Source organism: Anopheles funestus, unplaced genomic scaffold (genome assembly GCF_943734845.2).
Source record: "Anopheles funestus unplaced genomic scaffold, idAnoFuneDA-416_04 scaffold_41_ctg1, whole genome shotgun sequence".
In the NCBI taxonomy this organism is placed as follows: Eukaryota; Metazoa; Arthropoda; class Insecta; order Diptera; family Culicidae; genus Anopheles; species Anopheles funestus.
The window spans coordinates 63,848-91,028 of record NW_026045363.1 but is presented as its reverse complement, the minus strand read 5'-3'; the positions used below and the strand labels follow the sequence as shown (position 1 = coordinate 91,028).

Genomic DNA, 27,181 nt, shown 5'->3' with positions numbered 1-27,181 from the left:
ATTAGCCAAGACACCTTAGCCAAGACACATTAGCCAAGACACATTAGCCAAGACACATTAGCCAAGACACATTAGCCAAGACACATTAGCCGAGACACCTTAGCCAAGACACATTAGCCAAGACACATTAGCCAAGACACATTAGCCAAGACACCTTAGCCAAGACACTTTAGCCAAGACACATTAGCCGAGACACATTAGCAAAAACACATTAGACGAGACACATTAGCCAAGACACATTAGCCATGACACCTTAGCCAAGACACCTTAGCCAAGACACATTAGCCAAGACACATTAGCCAAGACACCTTAGCCAAGACACCTTAGCCAAGACACCTTAGCCAAGACACATTAGCCGAGACACATAAGCCAAGACACATTAGACGAGACACATAAGCCAAGACACCTTAGCCATGACACCTTAGCCAAGACACCTTAGCCAAGACACATTAGCCAAGACACATTAGCCGAGACACATTAGCCAAGACACATTAGACGAGACACATTAGCCAAGACACCTTAGCCATGACACCTTAGCCAAGACACCTTAGCCAAGACACATTAGCCATGACACATTAGCCGAGACACATTAGCCAAGACACATTATCCAAGACACATTACCCAAGACACATTAGCCAAGACACCTTTGCCAAGACACCTTAGCCGAGACACATTAACCAAGACACCTTAGCCAAGACACATTAGCCAAGACACATTAGCCAAGACACATTAGCCAAGACACCTTAGCCAAGACACCTTAGCCAAGACACCTTAGCCAAGACACATTAGCCGAGACACATTAGCCAAGACACATTAGACGAGACACATTAGCCAAGACACATTAGCCAAGACACCTTAGCCAAGACACCTAAGCCAAGACACATTAGCCAAGACGCCTTAGCCGAGACACATTAGCCAAGACACATTAGCCAAGACACATTATCCAAGACACATTAGCCAAGACACCTTAGCCAAGACACCTTAGCCGAGACACATTAGCCAAGACACATTAGCCAAGACACATTAGCCAAGACACCTTAGCCAAGACACTTTAGCCAAGGCACATTAGCCAAGACACATTAGCCAAGACACCTTAGCCAAGACACATTAGCCAAGACGCATTATCCAAGACATATTAGCCAAGACACATTAGCCAAGACACCTTAGCCAAGACACATTAGCCAAGACACATTAGCCGAGACACATTAGCCAAGACACCTTAGCCAAGACACATTAGCCAAGACACCTTAGCCAAGACACCTCAGCCAAGACACATTAGCCAAGACACATTAGCCAAGACACATTAGCCAAGACACCTTAGCCAAGACACCTTAGCCAAGACACCTTAGCCAAGACACATTAGCCGAGACACATTAGCCAAGACACATTAGACGAGACACATTAGCCAAGACACCTTAGCCATGACACCTTAGCCAAGACACCTTAGCCAAGACACATTAGCCAAGACACATTAGCCGAGACACATTAGCCAAGACACATTATCCAAGACACATTATCCAAGACACATTAGCCAAGACACCTTTGCCAAGACACCTTAGCCGAGACACATTAGCCAAGACACCTTAGCCAAGACACATTAGCCAAGACACATTAGCCAAGACACATTAGCCAAGACACCTTAGCCAAGACACCTTAGCCAAGACACATTAGCCAAGACACATTAGCCAAGACACCTTAGCCAAGACATCTTAGCCAAGACACCTTAGCCAAGACACCTTAGCCAAGACACATTAGCCGAGACACATTAGCCAAGACACATTAGACGAGACACATTAGCCAAGACACCTTAGCCATGACACCTTAGCCAAGACACCTTAGCCAAGACACCTTAGCCAAGACACCTTAGCCAAGACACCTTAGCCACGACACATTAGCCAAGAAACATTAGCCAAGACACATTATCCAAGACACATTAGCCAAGACACCTTAGCCAAGACACCTTAGCCAAGACACCTTAGCCGAGACACATTAGCCAAGACACCTTAGCCAAGACACATTAGCCAAGACACATTAGCCAAGACACATTAGCCAAGACACCTTAGCCAAGACACCTTGGCCAAGACACCTTAGCCAAGACACATTAGCCAAGACACATTAGCCAAGACACCTTAGCCAAGACCCATTAGCCAAGACACCTTAGCCAAGACACATTAGCCAAGACACATTAGCCAAGACACCTTAGCCAAGACACCTTAGCCAAGACACCTTAGCCAAGACACCTTAGCCAAGACACCTTAGCCAAGACACATTAGCCAAGACACATTAGCCAAGACACATTAGCCAAGACACATTAGCCAAGACACCTTAGCCAAGACACCTCAGCCAAGACACATTAGCCAAGACACATTGGCCAAGACACATTAGCCAAGACACCTTAGCCAAGACACCTTAGCCAAGACACATTAGCCGAGACACATTAGCCAAGACACATTAGACGAGACACATTAGCCAAGACACCTTAGCCATGACACCTTAGCCAAGACACCTTAGCCAAGACACATTAGCCAAGACACATAAGCCGAGACACATTAGCCAAGACACATTAGCCAAGACACATTATCCAAGACACCTTAGTCAAGACACCTTAGCCATGACACCTTAGCCAAGACACTTTAGCCAAGACACTTAAGCCAAGACACATAAGCCAAGAAACATTAGCCAAGACACATTAGCCAAGACACCTTAGCCAAGACACATTAGCCAAGACACCTTAGCCAAGAATCCTTAGCCATGACACCTTAGCCAAGACACCTTAGCCAAGACACATTAGCCAAGACACATTAGCCAAGACACATTAGCCAAGACACCTTAGCCAAGACACCTTAGCCAAGACACATTAGCCAAGACACATTAGCCAAGACACATTAGCCAAGACACATTAGCCAAGACACATTATCCAAGACACATTAGCCAAGACACCTTAGCCAAGACACCTTAGCCGAGACACATTAGCCAAGACACCTTAGCCAAGACACATTAGCCAAGACACCTTAGCCAAGACACATTAGCCAAGACACATTAGCCAAGACACCTTAGCCAAGACATCTTAGCCAAGACACATTAGCCAAGACACATTAGCCAAGACACCTTAGCCAAGACACCTTAGCCAAGACACATTAGCCAAGACACTTTAGCCAAGACACCTTAGCCAAGACACCTTAGCCAAGACACCTTAGCCAAGACACCTTAGCCAAGACACATTAGCCGAGACACATTAGCCAAGACACATTAGACGAGACACATGAGCCAAGACACCTTAGCCAAGACACCTTAGCCAAGACACCTTAGCCAAGACACATTAGCCAAGACACATTAGCCGAGACACATTAGCCAAGACACATTAGCCAAGACACATTATCCAAGACACATTAGCCAAGACACCTTTGCCAAGACACCTTAGCCAAGACACATTAGCCAAGACACCTTAGCCAAGACACATTAGCCAAGACACATTAGCCAAGACACATTAGCCAAGACACATTAGCCAAGACACCTTAGACGAGACACATTAGCCAAGACACATTAGCCAAGACACATTAGCCAAGACACCTTAGCCAAGACACCTTAGCCAAGACACCTTAGCCAAGACACATTAGTCGAGACACCTTAGCCAAGACACATTAGACGAGACACATTAGCCAAGACACCTTAGCCATGACACCTTAGCCAAGACACCTTGGCCATGACACATTAGCCAAGACACCTTAGCCAAGACACATCAGCCAAGACACATTAGCCGAGACACATTAGCCAAGACACATTAGCCAAGACACATTATCCAAGACACATTAGCCAAGACACCTTTGCCAAGACACCTTAGCCGAGACACATTAGCCAAGACACCTTAGCCAAGACACATTAGCCAAGACACATTAGCCAAGACACCTTAGCCAAGACTCCTTAGCCAAGACACATTAGCCAAGACACATTAGCCAAGACACATTAGCCAAGACACCTTAGCCAAGACACCTTAGCCAAGACACCTTAGCCAAGACACATTAGCCGAGACACATTAGCCAAGACACATTAGACGAGACACATTAGCCAAGACACCTTAGCCATGACACCTTAGCCAAGACACCTTAGCCAAGACACATTAGCCAAGACACATTAGCCAAGACACCTTAGCCAAGACACCTTAGCCAAGACACCTTAGCCAAGACACATTAGCCAAGACACCTTAGCCAAGACACCTTAGCCAAGACACATTAGCCAAGACACATTAGCCAAGACACATTAGCCAAGACACCTTAGCCAAGACACCTTAGCCAAGACACCTTAGCCAAGACACATTAGCCGAGACACATTAGCCGAGACACATTAGCCAAGACACATTAGACGAGACACATAAGCCAAGACACCTTAGCCATGACACCTTAGCCAAGACACATTAGCCAAGACACATTAGCCAAGACACATTAGCCGAGACACATTAGCCAAGACACATTATCCAAGACACCTTAGCCAAGACACCTTAGCCAAGACACCTTAGCCGAGACACATTACCCAAGACACCTTAGCCAAGACACATTAGCCAAGACACCTTAGCCAAGACACATTATCCAAGACACATTAGCCAAGACACCTTAGCCAAGACACCTTAGCCAAGACACCTTAGCCAAGACACATTAGCCGAGACACATTAGCCAAGACACATTAGCCAAGACACATTAGCCAAGACAACTTAGCCAAGACACCTTAGCCATGACACCTTAGCCAAGACACCTTAGCCAAGACACCTTAGCCAAGACACCTTAGCCAAGACACCTTAGCCAAGACACATTAGCCGAGACACATTAGCCAAGACACATTAGACGAGACACATAAGCCAAGACACCTTAGCCATGACACCTTAGCCAAGACACCTTAGCCAAGACACATTAGCCAAGACACATTAGCCGAGACACATTAGCCAAGACACATTATCCAAGACACATTAGCCAAGACACCTTTGCCAAGACACCTTAGCCGAGACACATTAGCCAAGACACCTTAGCCAAGACACATTAGCCAAGACACATTAGCCAAGACACATTAGCCAAGACACCTTAGCCAAGACACATTAGCCAAGACACTTTAGCCAAGACACATAAGCCAAGACACATTAGCCGAGACACATTAGCCAAGACACATTAGACGAGACACATTAGCCAAGACACATTAGCCGAGACACATTAGCCAAGACACATTAGACGAGACACATTAGCCAAGACACCTTAGCCATGACACCTTAGCCAAGACACCTTAGCCAAGACACATTAGCCAAGACACCTTAGCCACGACACATTAGCCAAGACACATTAGCCAAGACACATTATCCAAGACACATTAGCCAAGACACCTTAGCCAAGACACCTTAGCCAAGACACATTAGCCGAGACACATTAGCCAAGACACATTAGACGAGACACATTAGCCAAGACACTTTAGCCATGACACCTTAGCCAAGACACCTTATCCAAGACACATTAGCCAAGACACATTAGCCAAGACACATTAGCCGAGACACCTTAGCCAAGACACATTAGCCAAGACACATTATCCAAGACACATTAGCCAAGACACCTTTGCCAAGACACCTTAGCCGAGACACATTAGCCAAGACACCTTAGCCAAGACACATTAGCCAAGACACATTAGCCAAGACACATTAGCCAAGACACCTTAGCCAAGACACATTAGCCAAGACACATAAGCCAAGAAACATTAGCCAAGACACATTAGCCAAGACACATTAGCCAAGACACATTTGCCAAGACACCTTAGCCAAGACACCTTAGCCAAGACACATTAGCCAAGACACCTTAGCCAAGACACATTAGCCAAGACACCTTAGCCAAGACACATTAGCTAAGACACATTAGCCAAGACACATTATCCAAGACACATTAGCCAAGACACCTTAGCCAAGACACCTTAGCCAAGACACCTTAGCCAAGACACATTAGCCAAGACACATTAGCCGAGACACATTAGCCAAGACACATTAGACGAGACACATTAGCCAAGACACCTTAGCCATGACACCTTAGCCAAGACACCTTAGCCAAGACACATTAGCCAAGACACCTTAGCCAAGACACATTAGCCGAGACACATTAGCCAAGACACATTAGCCAAGACACATTATCCAAGACACATTAGCCAAGACACCTTAGCCAAGACACCTTAGCCGAGACACATTAGCCAAGACACCTTAGCCAAGACACATTAGCCAAGACACTTTAGCCAAGACACATAAGCCAAGAATCATTAGCCAAGACACATTAGCCAAGACACCTTAGCCAAGACACATTAGCCAAGACACCTTAGCCAAGACACCTTAGCCAAGACACCTTAGCCAAGACACCTTAGCCAAGACACATTATCCAAGACACATTAGCTAAGACACATTAGCCAAGACACCTTAGCCAAGACACCTTAGCCAAGACACCTTAGCCAAGACACATTAGCCGAGACACATTAGCCAAGACACATTAGCCAATACGTCTTAGCCAAGACACCTTAGCCAAGACACATTAGCTAAGACACATTAGCCAAGACACATTAGCCAAGACACATTAGCCAAAACACCTTAGCCAAGACACATTAGCCGAGACACATTAGCCAAGACACATTAGACGAGACACATTAGCCAAGACACATTAGCCAAGACACCTTAGCCAAGACACCTTAGCCAAGACAGCTTAGCCAAGACACCTTAGCCAAGACACATTAGCCAAGACACATTAGCTAAGACACATTAGCCAAGACACCTTAGCCAAGACACCTTAGCCAAGACACATTAGCCGAGACACATTAGCCAAGACACATAAGCCAAGACACCTTAGCCAAGACACCTTAGCCAAGAAACATTAGCCAAGACACATTAGCCAAGACACATTAGCCAAGACACATTAGCCAAGACACCTTAGCCAAGGCACATTAGCCAAGACACCTTAGCCAAGACACCTTAGCCAAGACACCTTAGCCAAGACACATTAGCCGAGACACATTAGCCAAGACACATTAGACGAGACACATAAGCCAAGACACCTTAGCCATGACACCTTAGCCAAGACACCTTAGCCAAGACACATTAGCCAAGACACATTAGCCGAGACACATTAGCCAAGACACATTAGCCAAGACACATTTGCCAAGACACTTTTGCCAAGCCACCTTAGCCGAGACACATTAGCCAAGACACCTTAGCCAAGACACATTAGCCAAGACACATTAGCCAAGACACATTAGCCAAGACACCTTAGCCAAGACACATTAGCCAAGACACATAAGCCAACACACCTTAGCCAAGACACATTAGCCGAGACACATTAGCCAAGACACATTAGACGAGACACATTAGCCAAGACACATTAGCCGAGACACATTAGCCAAGACACATTAGACGAGACACATTAGCCAAGACACCTTAGCCATGACACCTTAGCCAAGACACCTTAGCCAAGACACATTAGCCAAGACACCTTAGCCACGACACATTAGCCAAGACACATTAGCCAAGACACATTATCCAAGACACATTAGCCAAGACACCTTAGCCAAGACACCTTAGCCAAGACACATTAGCCGAGACACATTAGCCAAGACACATTAGACGAGACACATTAGCCAAGACACCTTAGCCATGACACCTTAGCCAAGACACCTTATCCAAGACACATTAGCCAAGACACATTAGCCAAGACACATTAGCCGAGACACATTAGCCAAGACACATTAGCCAAGACACATTATCCAAGACACATTAGCCAAGACACCTTTGCCAAGACACCTTAGCCGAGACACATTAGCCAAGACACCTTAGCCAAGACACATTAGCCAAGACACATTAGCCAAGACACATTAGCCAAGACACCTTAGCCAAGACACATTAGCCAAGACACATAAGCCAAGAAACATTAGCCAAGACACATTAGCCAAGACACATTAGCCAAGACACATTTGCCAAGACACCTTAGCCAAGACACCTTAGCCAAGACACATTAGCCAAGACACCTTAGCCAAGACACATTAGCCAAGACACCTTAGCCAAGACACATTAGCCAAGACACATTAGCCAAGACACATTATCCAAGACACATTAGCCGAGACACCTTAGCCAAGACACCTTAGCCAAGACACCTTAGCCAAGACACATTAGCCAAGACACATTAGCCGAGACACATTAGCCAAGACACATTAGACGAGACACATTAGCCAAGACACCTTAGCCATGACACCTTAGCCAAGACACCTTAGCCAAGACACATTAGCCAAGACACATTAGCCAAGACACATTAGCCGAGACACATTAGCCAAGACACATTAGCCAAGACACATTATCCAAGACACATTAGCCAAGACACCTTAGCCAAGACACCTTAGCCGAGACACATTAGCCAAGACACCTTAGCCAAGACACATTAGCCAAGACACTTTAGCCAAGACACATAAGCCAAGAATCATTAGCCAAGACACATTAGCCAAGACACCTTAGCCAAGACACATTAGCCAAGACACCTTAGCCAAGACACCTTAGCCAAGACACCTTAGCCAAGACACCTTAGCCAAGACACCTTAGCCAAGACACCTTAGCCGAGACACCTTAGCCAAGACACCTTAGCCAAGACACCTTAGCCAAGACACATTAGCCGAGACACATTAGCCAAGACACATTAGCCAATACGTCTTAGCCAAGACACCTTAGCCAAGACACATTAGCCAAGACACATTAGCCAAGACACATTAGCCAAGACACCTTAGCCAAGACACCTTAGCCAAGACACATTAGCCGAGACACATTAGCCAAGACACATTAGACGAGACACATTAGCCAAGACACATTAGCCAAGACACCTTAGCCAAGACACCTTAGCCAAGACACCTTAGCCAAGACACCTTAGCCAAGACACATTAGCCAAGACACATTAGCTAAGACACATTAGCCAAGACACCTTAGCCAAGACACCTTAGCCAAGACACCTTAGCCAAGACACATTAGCCGAGACACATTAGCCAAGACACATAAGCCAATACACCTTAGCCAAGACACCTTAGCCAAGACACATTAGCCAAGACACATTAGCCAAGACACAGTAGCCAAGACACATTAGCCAAGACACCTTAGCCAAGGCACATTAGCCAAGACACCTTAGCCAAGACACCTTAGCCAAGACACCTTAGCCAAGACACATTAGCCGAGACACATTAGCCAAGACACATTAGACGAGACACATTAGCCAAGACACCTTAGCCATGACACCTTAGCCATGACACCTTAGCCAAGACACATTAGCCAAGACACATTAGCCGAGACACATTAGCCAAGACACATTAGCCAAGACACATTATCCAAGACACATTAGCCAAGATACCTTTGCCAAGACACATTAGCCGAGACACATTAGCCAAGCCACCTTAGCCAAGACACATTAGCCAAGACACATTAGCCAAGACACATTAGCCAAGACACATTAGCCAAGACACCTTAGCCAAGACACCTTAGCCAAGACACATTAGCCAAGATACATTAGCCAAGACACCTTAGCCAAGACATCTTAGCCAAGACACCTTAGCCAAGAAACCTTCGTCAAGACACATTTGCCGAGACACATTAGCCAAGACACATAAGACGAGACACATTAGCCAAGACACCTTAGCCATGACACCTTAGCCAAGACACCTTAGCCAAGACACATTAGCCAAGACACCTTAGCCACGACACATTAGCCAAGACACCTTAGCCAAGACACATTATCCAAGACACATTAGCCAAGACACCTTAGCCAAGACACCTTAGCCAAGACACATTAGCCAAGACACATTAGCCAAGACACATTAGCCAAGACACCTTAGCCAAGACACATTAGCCAAGACACATTAGCCAAGACACCTTACCCATGACACCTTAGCCAAGACACCTTAGCCAAGACACATTAGCCGAGACACATTAGCCAAGACACCTTAGCCAAGACCCATTAGCCAAGACACCTTAGCCAAAACACATTAGCCAAGACACCTTAGCCAAGACACATTAGCCAAGACACCTTAGCCAAGACACCTTAGCCAAGACACATTAGCCAAGACACATTAGCCAAGACACCTTTGCCAAGACACCTTAGCCAATACACATTAGCCAAGACACTTTAGCCAAGACACATAAGCCAAGAAACATTAGCCAAGACACATTAGCCAAGACACCTTAGCCAAGACACATTAGCCAAGACACATTAGCCAAGACACATTAGCCAAGACACATTAGCCAAGACACCTTAGCCAAGACACCTTAGCCAAGACACATTAGCCAAGACACTTTAGCCAAGACACATAAGCCAAGAAACATTAGCCAAGACACATTAGCCAAGACACCTTAGCCAAGACACCTTAGCCAAGACACCTTAGCCAAGACACCTCAGCCAAGACACATTAGCCAAGACACATTAGCCAAGACACCTTAGCCAAGACACCTTAGCCAAGACACCTTAGCCAAGACACATTAGCCGAGACACATTAGCCAAGACACATTAGACGAGACACATTAGCCAAGACACCTTAGCCATGACACCTTAGCCAAGACACCTTAGCCAAGACACATTAGCCAAGACACATTAGCCGAGACACATTAGCCAAGACACATTAGCCAAGACACATTATCCAGGACACATTAGCCAAGACACCTTAGCCAAGACACCTTAGCCAAGACACTTTAGCCAAGACACTTAAGCCAAGACACATTAGCCAAGACACATTAGCCAAGACACATTAGCCAAGACACCTTAGCCAAGACACATTAGCCAAGACACCTTAGCCAAGAATCCTTAGCCATGACACCTTAGCCAAGACACCTTAGCCAAGACACATTAGCCAAGACACATTAGCCAAGACACATTAGCCAAGACACCTTAGCCAAGACACCTTAGCCAAGACACATTAGCCAAGACACATAAGCCAAGACACATTAGCCAAGACACCTTAGCCAAGACACCTTAGCCAAGACACATTAGCCAAGACACATTAGCCAAGACACCTTAGCCAAGACACCTTAGCCAAGACACATTAGCCGAGACACATTAGCCAAGACACATTAGACGAGACACATTAGCCAAGACACCTTAGCCATGACACCTTAGCCAAGACACCTTAGCCAAGACACATTAGCCAAGACGCCTTAGCCGAGACACATTAGCCAAGACACATTAGCCAAGACACATTATTCAAGACACATTAGCCAAGACACCTTAGCCAAGACACCTTAGCCGAGACACATTAGCCAAGACACCTTAGCCAAGACACATTAGCCAAGACACCTTAGCCAAGACACATTAGCCAAGACACATTAGCCAAGACACATTAGCCAAGACACATTAGCCAAGACACTTTAGCCAAGGCACATTAGCCAAGACACATTAGCCAACACACCTTAGCCAAGACACATTAGCCGAGACACATTAGCCAAGACACATTAGCCAAGACACATTAGCCAAGACACCTTAGCCAAGACACATTAGCCAAGACACATTAGACGAGACACATTAGCCAAGACACCTTAGCCAAGACACATTAGCCAAGACACCTTAGCCAAGACACCTTAGCCAAGACACATTAGCCGAGACACATTAGCCAAGACACATTAGCCAAGACACCTTAGCCAAGACACATTAGCCAAGACACCTTAGCCAAGACACCTTAGCCAAGACACCTTAGCCAAGACACATTAGCCGAGACACATTAGCCAAGACACATTAGCCAAGACACATTAGCCAAGACACCTTAGCCAAGACACCTTAGCCAAGACACCTTAGCCAAGACACATTAGCCAAGACACATTAGCCGAGACACATTAGCCAAGACACATTAGCCAAGACACATTATCCAAGACACATTAGCCAAGACACCTTTGCCAAGACACCTTAGCCGAGACACATTAGCCAAGACACCTTAGCCAAGACACCTTAGCCAAGACACATTAGCCAAGACACCTTAGCCAAAACACCTTAGCCAAGACACATTAGCCGAGACACATTAGCCAAGACACATTAGCCAAGACAAATTGGCCAAGACACCTTAGCCATGACACCTTAGCCAAGACACCTTAGCCAAGACACATTAGCCAAGACACATTAGCCGAGACACCTTAGCCAAGACACATTAGCTGAGACACATTAGCCAAGACACATTAGCCAAGACACCTTAGCCAAGACACATTAGCCAAGACACCTTAGCCAAGACACCTTAGCCAAGACACCTTAGCCAAGACACCTTAGCCAAGACACATTAGCCAAGACAACTTAGCCAAGACACCTTAGCCAAGACACATTAGCAAAGACACATTCGCCAAGACACATTAGCCGAAACACATTAGCCAAGACACATTAGCCAAGACACATTAGCCAAGACACCTTAGCCGAGACACATTAGCCAAGACACATTAGCCAAGACACATTATCCAAGACACATTAGCCAAGACACCTTTGCCAAGACACCTTAGCCGAGACACATTAGCCAAGACACATTAGCCAAGACACATTAGCCAAGACACATTAGCCAAGACACATTAGCCAAGACACCTTAGCCAAGACACCTTAGCCAAGACACATTAGCCAAGACACATTAGCCAAGACACATTAGCCAAGACACCTTAGCCAAGACACCTTAGCCAAGACACCTTAGCCAAGACACATTAGCCGAGACACATAAGCCAAGACAAATTAGACGAGACACATTAGCCAAGACACCTTAGCCATGACACCTTAGCCAAGACACCTTAGCCAAGACACATTAGCCAAGACACCTTAGCCAAGACACATTAGCCAAGACACCTTAGCCAAGACACCTTAGCCAAGACACATTAGCCAAGACACCTTAGCCGAGACACATTAGCCAAGACACCTTAGCCAAGACACATTAGAAAAGACACTTTAGCCAAGACACATTAGCCAAGACACCTTAGCCAAGACACCTTAGCCAAGACACCTTAGCCAAGACACCTTAGCCAAGACACATTAGCCAAGACACCTTAGCCAAGACACCTTAGCCAAGACACATTAGCCAAGACACATTAGCCAAGACACATTAGCCAAGACACATTAGCCAAGACACCTTAGCCAAGACACATTAGCCAAGACACATTAGCCGAGACACCTTAGCCAAGACACATTAGCCAAGACACATTATCCAAGACACATTAGCCAAGACACCTTTGCCAAGACACCTTAGCCGAGACACATTAGCCAAGACACCTTAGCCAAGACACATTAGCCAAGACACATTAGCCAAGACACATTAGCCAAGACACATTAGCCAAGACACCTTAGCCAAGACACCTTAGCCAAGACACATTAGCCAAGACACATTAGCCAAGACACATTAGCCAAGACACCTAAGCCAAGACACATTAGCCAAAACACCTTAGCCAAGACACCTTAGCCAAGACACATTAGCCGAGACACATTAGCCAAGACACATTAGCCAAGACACCTTAGCCAAGACACATTAGCCAAGACACATTAGCCAAGACACATTAGCCAAGACACCTTAGCCATGACACCTTAGCCAAGACACCTTAGCCAAGACACATTAGCCAAGACACATTAGCCAAGACACCTTAGCCAAGACACATTAGCCGAGACACATTAGCCAAGACACCTTAGCCAAGACACCTTAGCCAAGACACCTTAGCCAAGACACCTTAGCCAAGACACATTAGCCAAGACAAATTAGACGAGACACATTAGCCAAGATACCTTAGCCATGACACCTTAGCCAAGACACCTTAGCCAAGACACATTAGCCGAGACACCTTAGCCAAGACACATTAGCCAAGACACATTATCCAAGACACATTATCCAAGACACATTAGCCAAGACACCTTAGCCAAGACACCTTAGCCGAGACACATTAGCCAAGACACATTAGCCAAGACACATTAGCCAAGACACCTTAGCCAAGACACCTTAGCCAAGACACATTAGCCAAGACACATTAGCCAAGACACCTTAGCCAAGACACCTTAGCCAAGACACCTTAGCCAAGACACATTAGCCAAGACACATTAGCCAAGACACATTAGACGAGACACATTAGCCAAGACACCTTAGCCAAGACACCTTAGCCAAGACACCTTAGCCAAGACACATTAGCCAAGACACATTAGCCAAGACACCTTAGCCAAGACAGCTTAGCCGAGACACATTAGCCAAGACACCTTAGCAAAGATACATTAGCCAAGACACCTTAGCCAAGACACATTAGCCAAGACACATTAGCCAAGACACCTTAGCCAAGACACCTTAGCCAAGACACCTTAGCCAAGACACATTAGCCAAGACACATTAGCCAAGACACCTTAGCCAAGACCCATTAGCCAAGACACCTTAGCCAAGACACCTTAGCCAAGACACATTAGCCAAGACACCTTAGCCGAGACACATTAGCCAAGACACCTTAGCCAAGACACCTTAGCCAAGACACCTTAGCCAAGACACATTAGCCAAGACACATTAGCCAAGACACTTTAGCCAAGGCACATTAGCCAAGACACATAAGCCAAGACTCCTTAGCCAAGACACATTAGCCAAGACACCTTAGCCAAGACACCTTAGCCAAGACACATTAGCCATGACACATTAGCCAAGACACATAAGTTAAGACACATTAGCCAAGAACACTTAGCCAAGACACCTTAGCCAAGACACCTTAGCCAAGACACCTTAGCCGAGACACCTTAGCCGAGACACCTTAGCCAAGACACATTAGCCAAGACACCTTAGCCAAGACACCTTAGCCAAGACACCTTAGCCAAGACACCTTAGCCAAGACACCTTAGCCAACACACCTTAGCCAAGACACATAAGCCAAGACACATTAGCCAAGACACATTAGCCAAGACACCTTAGCCAAGACACCTTAGCCAAGACACCTTAGCCGAGACACATTAGCCAAGACACCTTAGCCAAGACACATTAGCCAAGACACATTAGCCGAGACACATTAGCCGAGACACATTAGCCAAGACACATTAGCCAAGACACATTAGCCAAGACACATTAGCCAAGACACCTAAGCCAAGACACATTAGCCAAAACACCTTAGCCAAGACACCTTAGCCAAGACACATTAGCCGAGACACATGAGCCAAGACACATTAGCCAAGACACCTTAGCCAAGACACATTAGCCAAGACACATTAGCCAAGACAAATTAGCCAAGACACCTTAGCCATGACACCTTAGCCAAGACACCTTAGCCAAGACACATTAGCCAAGACACATTAGCCGAGACACCTTAGCCAAGACACATTAGCTGAGACACATTAGCCAAGACACATTAGCCAAGACACCTTAGCCAAGACACATTAGCCAAGACACCTTAGCCAAGACACCTTAGCCAAGACACCTTAGCCAAGACACCTTAGCCAAGACACCTTAGCCAAGACACCTTAGCCAAGACACATTAGCCAAGACAACTTAGCCAAGACACCTTAGCCAAGACACATTAGCAAAGACACATTCGCCAAGACACATTAGCCGAAACACATTAGCCAAGACACATTAGCCAAGACACATTAGCCAAGACACCTTAGCCAAGACACATGAGCCAAGACACATTAGCTGAGACACATTAGCCAAGACACCTTCGCCAAGACACATTAGCCAAGACACCTTAGCCAAGACACATTAGCCAAGACACATTAGCCAAGACACATTAGCCGAGACACATTAGCCGAGACACATTAGCCAAGACACATTAGCCAAGACACATTAGCCAAGACACCTTAGCCAAGACACCTTAGCCAAGACACCTTAGCCAAGACACCTTAGCCAAGACACATTAGCCAAGACCCATTAGCCAAGACACCTTAGCCAAGACACCTTACCGTGGAAATAGACGTAGAGAGACTTTTCTCGCGCGACATTTCTCAAAAGTAGCTCAATTCTGCAAACAAAGCAAATCGCTCGGCGAGACATTTCTGTGCCTACTTCGTTGGAGTATTTCTATGTGTTTCTATGGAAATGACGTTTTGATGCTGTTTTTTATATATGGACTTTTCATCGCATTTCATCGAATATTGACGAGAAATGTCGCGCGAGAAATGTCGCTCTACGTCTATTTCCACGGTTAGCCAAGACACCTTAGCCAAGACACATTAGCCAAGACACCTTAGCCAAGACACATTAGCCAAGACACATTAGCCAAGACACATAAGCCAAGACACCTTAGCCAAGACAGCTTAGCCAAGACACCTTAGCCAAGACACCTTAGCCAAAACACATTAGCCAAGACACCTTAGCCAAGACACCTTAGCCAAGACACCTTAGCCAAGACACATTATCCAAGAAACCTTAGCCAAGACACCTTAGCCAAGACACATTAGCCAAGACACCTTAGCCAAGACACATTAGCCAAGACACCTTAGCCAAGACACATTAGCCAAGACACATTAGCCAAGACACATTAGCAAAGACACATTAGCCAAGACACCTTAGCCAAGACACCTTAGCTAAGACACATTAGCCAAGACACATTAGCCAAGACACATTAGCCAAGACACATTAGCCAAGACACATTAGCCAAGACACCTTAGCCAAGACACATTAGCCAAGACACCTTAGCCAAGACACATTAGCCAAGACACCTTAGCCAAGACACATTAACCAAGACACCTTAGCCAAGACACATTAGCCAAGACACATTAGCCAAGACACATTAGCCAAGACACATTAGCAAAGACACATTAGCCAAGACACCTTAGCCAAGACACCTTAGCTAAGACACATTAGCCGAGACACCTTAGCCAAGACACATTAGCCAAGACACCTTAGCCAAGACACATTAGCCAAGACACCTTAGCCAAGACACATTAGCCAAGACACATTAGCCAAGACACATTAGCCAAGACACATTAGCCAAGACACATTAGCCAAGACACCTTAGCCAAGACACCTTAGCCAAGACACATTAGCCAAGACACATTAGCCAAGACACATTAGCAAAGACACATTAGCCAAGACACCTTAGCCAAGACACCTTAGCTAAGACACATTAGCCAAGACACATTAGCCAAGACACCTTAGCCAAGACACATTAGCCAAGACACATTAGCCAAGACACCTTAGCCAAGACACATTAGCCAAGACACCTTAGCCAAGACACATTAGCCAAGACACCTTAGCCAAGACACATTAGCCAAGACACATTAGCCAAGACACATTAGCCAAGACACCTTAGCCAAGACACATTAGCCAAGACACATTAGCCAAGACACCTTAGCCATGACACCTTAGCCAAGACACCTTAGCCAAGACACATTAGCTAAGACACATTAGCCGAGACACATTAGCCAAGACACCTTAGCCAAGACACCTTAGCCAAGACACATTAGCCAAGACACATTAGCCAAGACACCTTAACCAAGACACCTTAGCCAAGACACCTTAGCCAAGACACCTTAGCCAAGACACCTTAGCCAAGACACATTAGCCAAGACACATTAGCCAAGACACATTAGCCAAGACACATTAGCCAAGACACCTTAGCCAAGACACATTAGCCAAGACACATTAGCCAAGACACATTAGCCAAGACACCTAAGCCAAGACACATTAGCCAAAACACCTTAGCCAAGACACCTTAGCCAAGACACATTAGCCGAGACACAGTAGCCAAGACACATTAGCCAAGACACCTTAGCCAAGACACATTAGCCAAGACACATTAGCCAAGACACATTAGCCAAGACACCTTAGCCATGACACCTTAGCCAAGACACCTTAGCCAAGACACATTAGCCAAGACACATTAGCCAAGACACTTTAGCCAAGACACCTTAGCCGAGACACGTTAGCCAAGACACCTCAGCCAAGACACCTTAGCCAAGACACATTAGCCGAGACACATTAGCCAAGACAAATTAGACGAGACACATTATCCAAGACACCTTAGCCATGACACCTTAGCCAAGACACCTTAGCCAAGACACATTAGCCAAGACACCTTAGCCAAGACAAATTAGCCAAGACACATTATCCAAGACACATTATCCAAGACACATTAGCCAAGACACCTAAGCCAAGACACCTTAGCCGAGACACATTAGCCAAGACACCTTAGCCAAGACACCTTAGCCAAGACACCTTAGCCAAGACACATTAGCCAAGACACATTAGCCAAGACACCTTAGCCATGACACATTAGCCGAGACACATTAGCCAACACACATTAGCCAAGACACATTAGCCAAGACACCTTAGCCAAGACACATTAGCCAAGACACCTTAGCCAAGACACCTTAGCCAAGACACCTTAGCCAAGACACATTAGCCAAGACACATTAGCCAAGACACATTAGCCAAGACAGCTTAGCCGAGACACATTAGCCAAGACACCTTAGCAAAGATACATTAGCCAAGACACCTTAGCCAAGACACATTAGCCAAGACACATTAGCCAAGACACCTTAGCCAAGACACCTTAGCCAAGACACCTTAGCCAAGACACATTAGCCAAGACACATTAGCCAAGACACCTTAGCCAAGACCCATTAGCCAAGACACCTTAGCCAAGACACCTTAGCTAAGACACATTAGCCAAGACACATTAGCCAAGACACATTAGCCAAGACACATTAGCCAAGACACATTAGCCAAGACACCTTAGCCAAGACACATTAGCCAAGACACCTTAGCCAAGACACATTAGCCAAGACACCTTAGCCAAGACACATTAACCAAGACACCTTAGCCAAGACACATTAGCCAAGACACCTTAGCCAAGACACATTAGCCAAGACACATTAGCCAAGACACATTAGCAAAGACACATTAGCCAAGACACCTTAGCCAAGACACCTTAGCTAAGACACATTAGCCAAGACACATTAGCCAAGACACATTAGCCAAGACACATTAGCCAAGACACATTAGCCAAGACACCTTAGCCAAGACACATTAGCCAAGACACCTTAGCCAAGACACATTAGCCAAGACACCTTAGCCAAGACACATTAGCCAAGACACCTTAGCCAAGACACATTAGCCAAGACACATTAGCCAAGACACATTAGCCAAGACACATTAGCAAAGACACATTAGCCAAGACACCTTAGCCAAGACACCTTAGCTAAGACACATTAGCCAAGACACATTAGCCGAGACACCTTAGCCAAGACACCTTAGCCAAGACACCTTAGCCAAGACACATTAGCCAAGACACCTTAGCCAAGACACATTAGCCAAGACACATTAGCCAAGACACATTAGCCAAGACACATTAGCCAAGACACATTAGCCAAGACACATTAGCCAAGACACCTTAGCCAAGACACATTAGCCAAGACACATTAGCCAAGACACCTTAGCCATGACACCTTAGCCAAGACACCTTAGCCAAGACACATTAGCTAAGACACATTAGCCGAGACACATTAGCCAAGACACCTTAGCCAAGACACCTTAGCCAAGACACATTAGCCAAGACACATTAGCCAAGACACCTTAACCAAGACACCTTAGCCAAGACACCTTAGCCAAGACACCTTAGCCAAGACACCTTAGCCAAGACACATTAGCCAAGACACATTAGCCAAGACACATTAGCCAAGACACATTAGCCAAGACACCTTAGCCAAGACACATTAGCCAAGACACATTAGCCAAGACACATTAGCCAAGACACCTAAGCCAAGACACATTAGCCAAAACACCTTAGCCAAGACACCTTAGCCAAGACACATTAGCCGAGACACAGTAGCCAAGACACATTAGCCAAGACACCTTAGCCAAGACACATTAGCCAAGACACATTAGCCAAGACACATTAGCCAAGACACCTTAGCCATGACACCTTAGCCAAGACACCTTAGCCAAGACACATTAGCCAAGACACATTAGCCAAGACACTTTAGCCAAGACACCTTAGCCGAGACACGTTAGCCAAGACACCTCAGCCAAGACACCTTAGCCAAGACACATTAGCCGAGACACATTAGCCAAGACAAATTAGACGAGACACATTATCCAAGACACCTTAGCCATGACACCTTAGCCAAGACACCTTAGCCAAGACACATTAGCCAAGACACCTTAGCCAAGACAAATTAGCCAAGACACATTATCCAAGACACATTATCCAAGACACATTAGCCAAGACACCTAAGCCAAGACACCTTAGCCGAGACACATTAGCCAAGACACCTTAGCCAAGACACCTTAGCCAAGACACCTTAGCCAAGACACATTAGCCAAGACACATTAGCCAAGACACCTTAGCCATGACACATTAGCCGAGACACATTAGCCAACACACATTAGCCAAGACACATTAGCCAAGACACCTTAGCCAAGACACATTAGCCAAGACACCTTAGCCAAGACACCTTAGCCAAGACACCTTAGCCAAGACACATTAGCCAAGACACATTAGCCAAGACACATTAGCCAAGACAGCTTAGCCGAGACACATTAGCCAAGACACCTTAGCAAAGATACATTAGCCAAGACACCTTAGCCAAGACACATTAGCCAAGACACATTAGCCAAGACACCTTAGCCAAGACACCTTAGCCAAGACACCTTAGCCAAGACACATTAGCCAAGACACATTAGCCAAGACACCTTAGCCAAGACCCATTAGCCAAGACACCTTAGCCAAGACACCTTAGCCAAGACACATTAGCCACGACACCTTAGCCAAGACACATTAGCCAAGACACCTTAGCCAAGACACCTTAGCCAAGACACCTTAGCCAAGACACATTAGCCAAGACACATTAGCCAAGACACTTTAGCCAAGCACATTAGCCAAGACACATAAGCCAAAACTCCTTAGCCAAGACACATTAGCCAAGACACCTTAGCCAAGACACCTTAGCCAAGACACATTAGCCATGACACATTAGCCAAGACACCTTAGCCAAGACACATAAGTTAAGACACATTAGCCAAGAACACTTAGCCAAGACACCTTAGCCAAGACACCTTAGCCAAGACACCTTAGCCAAGACACCTTAGCCGAGACACATTAGCCGAGACACCTTAGCCAAGACACATTAGCCAAGACACATTAGCCAAGACACATTAGCCAAGACACCTTAGCCATGACACCTTAGCCAAGACACCTTAGCCAAGACACATTAGCCAAGACACCTTACCCAAGACACCTTAGCCAAGACACATTAGCTGAGACACATTAGCCAAGACACATTAGCCAAGACACATTAGCCAAGACACATTAGCCAAGACACCTTAGCCAAGACACATTAGCCAAGACACCTTAGCCAAGACACCTTAGCCAAGACACCTTAGCCAAGACACATTAGCCAAGACACTTTAGCCAAGACACATTAGCCAAGACACCTTAGCCAAGACACATTAGCCAAGACACTTTAGCCAAGACACATTAGCTGAGACACATTAGCCGAGACACATTAGCCAAGACACATTAGCCAAGACACATTAGCAAAGACACCTTAGCCAAGACACATTAGCCAAGACACCTTAGCCAAGACACCTTAGCCAAGACACCTTAGCCAAGACACCTTAGCCAAGACACATTAGCCAAGACACCTTAGCCAAGACACATTAGCCAAGACACATTAGCCAAGACAACTTAGCCAAGACACCTTAGCCAAGACACATTAGCAAAGACACATTCGCCAAGACACATTAGCCGAAACACATTAGCCAAGACACATTAGCCAAGATACATTAGCCAAGACACCTTAGCCAAGACACATGAGCCAAGACACATTAGCCAAGACACATTAGCCAAGACACCTTCGCCAAGACACATTAGCCAAGACACCTTAGCCAAGACACATTAGCCAAGACACATTAGCCAAGACACATTAGCCGAGACACATTAGCCAAGACACATTAGCCAAGACACATTAGCCAAGACACCTTAGCCAAGACACCTTAGCCAAGACACCTTAGCCAAGACACCTTAGCCAAGACACATAAGCCAAGACACATTAGCCAAGACACCTTAGCCAAGACACCTTAGCCAAGACACCTTAGCCAAGACACCTTAGCCAAGACACTGTAGCCAAGACACCTTAGCCAAGACACATTAGCCAAGACACCTTAGCCAAGACACATTAGCCAAGACACTGTAGCCAAGACACATTAGCCAAGACACATTAGCCAAGACACCTTAGCCAAGACAGCTTAGCCAAGACACCTTAGCCAAGACACCTTAGCCAAGACACCTTAGCCAAGACACATTAGCCAAGACACCTTAGCCAAGACACATTAGCCAAGACACATTAGCCAAGACACATTAGCCAAGACACCTTAGCCAAGACAGCTTAGCCAAGACACCTTAGCCAAGACACCTTAGCCAAGACACGTTAGCCAAGAAACCTTAGCCATGACACCTTAGCCAAGACACATTAGCCAAGACACATTAGCCAAGAAACCTTAGCCATGACACCTTAGCCAAGACACATTAGCCAAGACACATTAGCCAAGACACCTTAGCCAAGACACATTAGCCAAGACACTGTAGCCAAGACACATTAGCCAAGACACATTAGCCAAGACACCTTAGCCAAGACAGCTTAGCCAAGACACCTTAGCCAAGACACCTTAGCCAAGACACATTAGCCAAGACACCTTAGCCAAGACACCTTAGCCAAGACACCTTAGCCAAGACACATTAGCCAAGAAACCTTAGCCATGACACCTTAGCCAAGACACATTAGCCAAGACACCTTAGCCAAGACACATTAGCCAAGACACTGTAGCCAAGACACATTAGCCAAGACACATTAGCCAAGACACATTAGCAAAGACACATTAGCCAATACACCTTAGCCAAGACACCTTAGCTAAGACACATTAGCCAAGACACATTAGCCAAGACACCTTAGCCAAGGCACCTTAGCCAAGACACATTAGCCAAGACCCATTAGCCAAGACACATTATCCAGGACACCTTAGCCAAGACACATTAGCCAATACACCTTAGCCAAGACACATTAGCCAAGACACCTTAGCCAAGACACCTTAGCCAAGACACATAAGCCAAGACACATTAGCCAAGACACCTTAGCCAAGACACCTTAGCCAAGACACCTTAGCCAAGACACCTTAGCCAAGACACCTTAGCCAAGACACATTAGCCAAGACACCTTAGCCAAGACACATTAGCCAAGACACATTAGCCAGGACACCTTAGCCAAGACAGCTTAGCCAAGACACCTTAGCCAAGACACCTTAGCCAAGACACATTAGCCAAGAAACCTTAGCCATGACACCTTAGCCAAGACACATTAGCCAAGACACATTAGCCAAGAAACCTTAGCCATGACACCTTAGCCAAGACACATTAGCCAAGACACATTAGCCAAGACACCTTAGCCAAGACACATTAGCCAAGACACTGTAGCCAAGACACATTAGCCAAGACACATTAGCCAAGACACCTTAGCCAAGACAGCTTAGCCAAGACACCTTAGCCAAGACACCTTAGCCAAGACACATTAGCCAAGACACCTTAGCCAAGACACCTTAGCCAAGACACCTTAGCCAAGACACATTAGCCAAGAAACCTTAGCCATGACACCTTAGCCAAGACACATTAGCCAAGACACATTAGCCAAGACACCTTAGCCAAGACACATTAGCCAAGACACTGTAGCCAAGACACATTAGCCAAGACACATTAGCCAAGACACATTAGCAAAGACACATTAGCCAAGACACCTTAGCCAAGACACCTTAGCTAAGACACATTAGCCAAGACACATTATCCAGGACACCTCAGCCAAGACACATTAGCCAATACACCTTAGCCAAGACACATTAGCCAAGACACATTAGCCAAGACACATTAGCGAGGACACCTTAGCCAAGACACATTAGCCAAGACACATTAGCCAAGACACCTTAGCCAAGACACCTTAGCCAAGACACCTTAGCCAAGACACCTTAGCCAAGCCACATTAGCCAAGACACATTAGCCAAGACACATTAGCCGAGCCACCTTCGCCAAGACACCTTAGCCAAGACACATTAGCCAAGACACATTAGCCGAGACACATTAGCCAAGACACATAAGCCAAGACACCTTAGCCAAGACACATTAGCCAAGACACCTTAGCCAAGACACCTTAGCCAAGACACATTAGCCAAGACACATTAGCCAAGACACCTTAGCCAAGACACATTAGCCAAGACACATTAGCCAAGACACATTAGCCAAGACACCTTAGCCAAGACACCTTAGCCAAGACACCTTAGCCAAGACACCTTAGCCAAGACACCTTAGCCAAGCCACATTAGCCAAGACACATTAGCCAAGACACATTAGCCGAGCCACCTTAGCCAAGACACCTTAGCCAAGACACATTAGCCAAGACACATTAGCCGAGACACATTAGCCAAGACACATTAGCCAAGACACCTTAGCCAAGACACATTAGCCAAGACACCTTAGCCAAGACACCTTAGCCAAGACACATTAGCCAAGACACCTTAGCCAAGACAAATTAGCCAAGACACATTAGCCAAGACACATTAGCCAAGACACATTAACCAAGACACCTTAGCCAAGACACCTTAGCCAAGACACATTAGCAAAGACACATTAGCCGAGACACATTAGCCAAGACACATTAGCCAAGACACCTTAGCCAAGACACATTAGCCAAGACACATTAGCCAAGACACTTTAGCCAAGACACCTTAGCCAAGACACCTTAGCCAAGACACATTAGCCAAGACACATTAGCCAAGACACCTTAGCTAAGACACCTTAGCCAAGACACCTTAGCCAAGACACATAAGCCAAGACACATTAGCCAAGACACCTTAGCCAAGACACATTAGCCAAGACACCTTAGCCAAGACACCTTAGCCAAGACACATTAGCCAAGACACATTAGCCAAGACACATTAGGTAAGACACATTAGCCAAGACACCTTAGCCAAGACACCTTAGCCAAGACACATTAGCCAAGACACCTTAGCCAAGACACATTAGCCAAGACACCTTAGCCAAGACACATTAGCCAAGACACCTTAGCCAAGACACATTAGCCAAGACACATTAGCCAAGACACATTAGCCAAGACACCTTAGCCAAGACACATTAGCCAAGACACATTAACCAAGACACCTTAGCCATGACACATTAGCCAAGACACTTAAGCCAAGACACCTTAGCCAAGACACATTATCCAGGACACCTAAGCCAAGATACCTTAGCCAAGACACCTTAGCCAAGACACCTTATCCAAGACACATTAGCCAAGACACTTTAGCCAAGACACCTTAGCCAAGACACCTTAGCCAAGACACATTAGCCAAGACACATTAGCCAAGACACATTAGCCACGACGCATTAGCCAAGACACATTAGCCAAGACACCTTAGCCAAGACACCTTAGCCAAGACACATTAGCTTAGACACATTAGCCAAGACACCTTAGCCAAGACACCTTAGCCAAGACACATTAGCCATGACACTGTAGCCAAGACACCTTAGCCAAGACACCTTAGCCAAGACACATTAGCCAAGACACATTAGCCAAGACACATTAGCCAAGACACATTAGCCGCGACACATTAGCCAAGACACCTTAGCCAAGACACATTAGCCAAGACACATTAGCCGAGACACATTAGCCAAGACAAATTAGACGAGACACATTATCCAAGACACCTTAGCCATGACACCTTAGCCAAGACACCTTAGCCAAGACACATTAGCCAAGACAGCTTAGCCAAGACACCTTAGCCAAGACACATTATCCAAGACACATTATCCAAAACACCTTAGCCAAGACACCTTAGCCAAGACACATTAGCCAAGACACATTAGCCAAGACACATTAGCCGAGACACATTAGCCAAGACACCTTAGCCAAGACACCTTAGCCAAGACACATAAGCCGAGACACATTAGCCAAGACACCTTAGCCAAGACACCTTAGCCAAGACACATAAGCCAAGACACCTTAGCCAAGACACCTTAGCCAAGACACATAAGCCAAGACACATTAGCCAAGACACATTAGCCGAGACACATTAGCCAAGACACCTTAGCCAAGACACCTTAGCCAAGACATTTTAGTCAAGACACCTTAGCCAAGACACCTTAGCCAAGACACCTTAGCCAAGACACATTAGCCAAGACACCTTAGCCAAGACACCTTAGCCAAGACACATTATCCAAGACACCTTAGCCAAGACACCTTAGCCAAGACACATAAGCCAAGACACATTAGCCAAGACACATTAGCCGAGACACATTAGCCAAGACACCTTAGCCAAGACACCTTAGCCAAGACACATAAGCCAAGACACCTTAGCCAAGACACCTTAGCCAAGACACATAAGCCAAGACACATTAGCCAAGACACATTAGCCGAGACACATTAGCCAAGACACCTTAGCCAAGACATTTTAGTCAAGACACCTTAGCCAAGACAGCTTAGCCAAGACACATTAGCCAAGACACCTTAGCCAAGACACATTATCCAGGACACCTTAGCCAAGACACATTAGCCAATACACCTTAGCCAAGACACCTTAGCCAAGACACATTAGCCAAGACACTTAAGCCAAGACACATTAGCCAAGACACATTAGCCAAGACACATTAGCCGAGACACATTAGCCAAGACACTTTAGCCAAGACACCTTAGCCAAGACACATAAGCCAAGACACATTAGCCAAGACACATTAGCCGAGACACATTAGCCAAGACACCTTAGCCAAGACACCTTAGCCAAGACACATAAGCCAAGACACCTTAGCCAAGACACCTTAGCCAAGACACATAAGCCAAGACACATTAGCCAAGACACATTAGCCAAGACACCTTAGCCAAGACACCTTAGCCAAGACATTTTAGTCAAGACACCTTAGCCAAGACAGCTTAGCCAAGACACATTAGCCAAGACACATTAGCCAAGACACATTATCCAGGACACCTTAGCCAAGACACATTAGCCAATACACCTTAGCCAAGACACCTTAGCCAAGACACATTAGCCAAGACACTTAAGCCAAGACACATTAGCCAAGACACATTAGCCAAGACACATTAGCCGAGACACATTAGCCAAGACACTTTAGCCAAGACACCTTAGCCAAGACACCTTAGCCAAGACACCTTAGCCAAGACACCTTAGCCAAGACACATAAGCCAAGACACATTAGCCAAGACAC

General features: G+C 46.0%; 3 long non-coding RNA genes across 3 annotated transcripts; all 3 read right to left on the bottom strand.

Annotated features, from left to right (window-relative positions):
• On the bottom strand, nucleotides 1–26,777 carry LOC125774596 (uncharacterized). Its single transcript, XR_007421077.1, has 4 exons — nucleotides 26,622–26,777; nucleotides 21,176–21,623; nucleotides 19,133–19,916; nucleotides 1–154 (listed from the first exon to the last, which is right to left on the bottom strand). It is a non-coding gene; the product is annotated as an uncharacterized LOC125774596 (long non-coding RNA).
• On the bottom strand, nucleotides 5,749–10,637 carry LOC125774601 (uncharacterized). Its single transcript, XR_007421083.1, has 3 exons — nucleotides 10,417–10,637; nucleotides 7,799–7,826; nucleotides 5,749–5,782 (listed from the first exon to the last, which is right to left on the bottom strand). It is a non-coding gene; the product is annotated as an uncharacterized LOC125774601 (long non-coding RNA).
• LOC125774600 (uncharacterized) lies at nucleotides 11,267–18,207 on the bottom strand. The gene is made up of 3 exons (XR_007421082.1): nucleotides 18,167–18,207; nucleotides 12,909–13,482; nucleotides 11,267–11,578 (listed from the first exon to the last, which is right to left on the bottom strand). It is a non-coding gene; the product is annotated as an uncharacterized LOC125774600 (long non-coding RNA).
• Nucleotides 26,778–27,181: the final 404 nt, after the last annotated feature.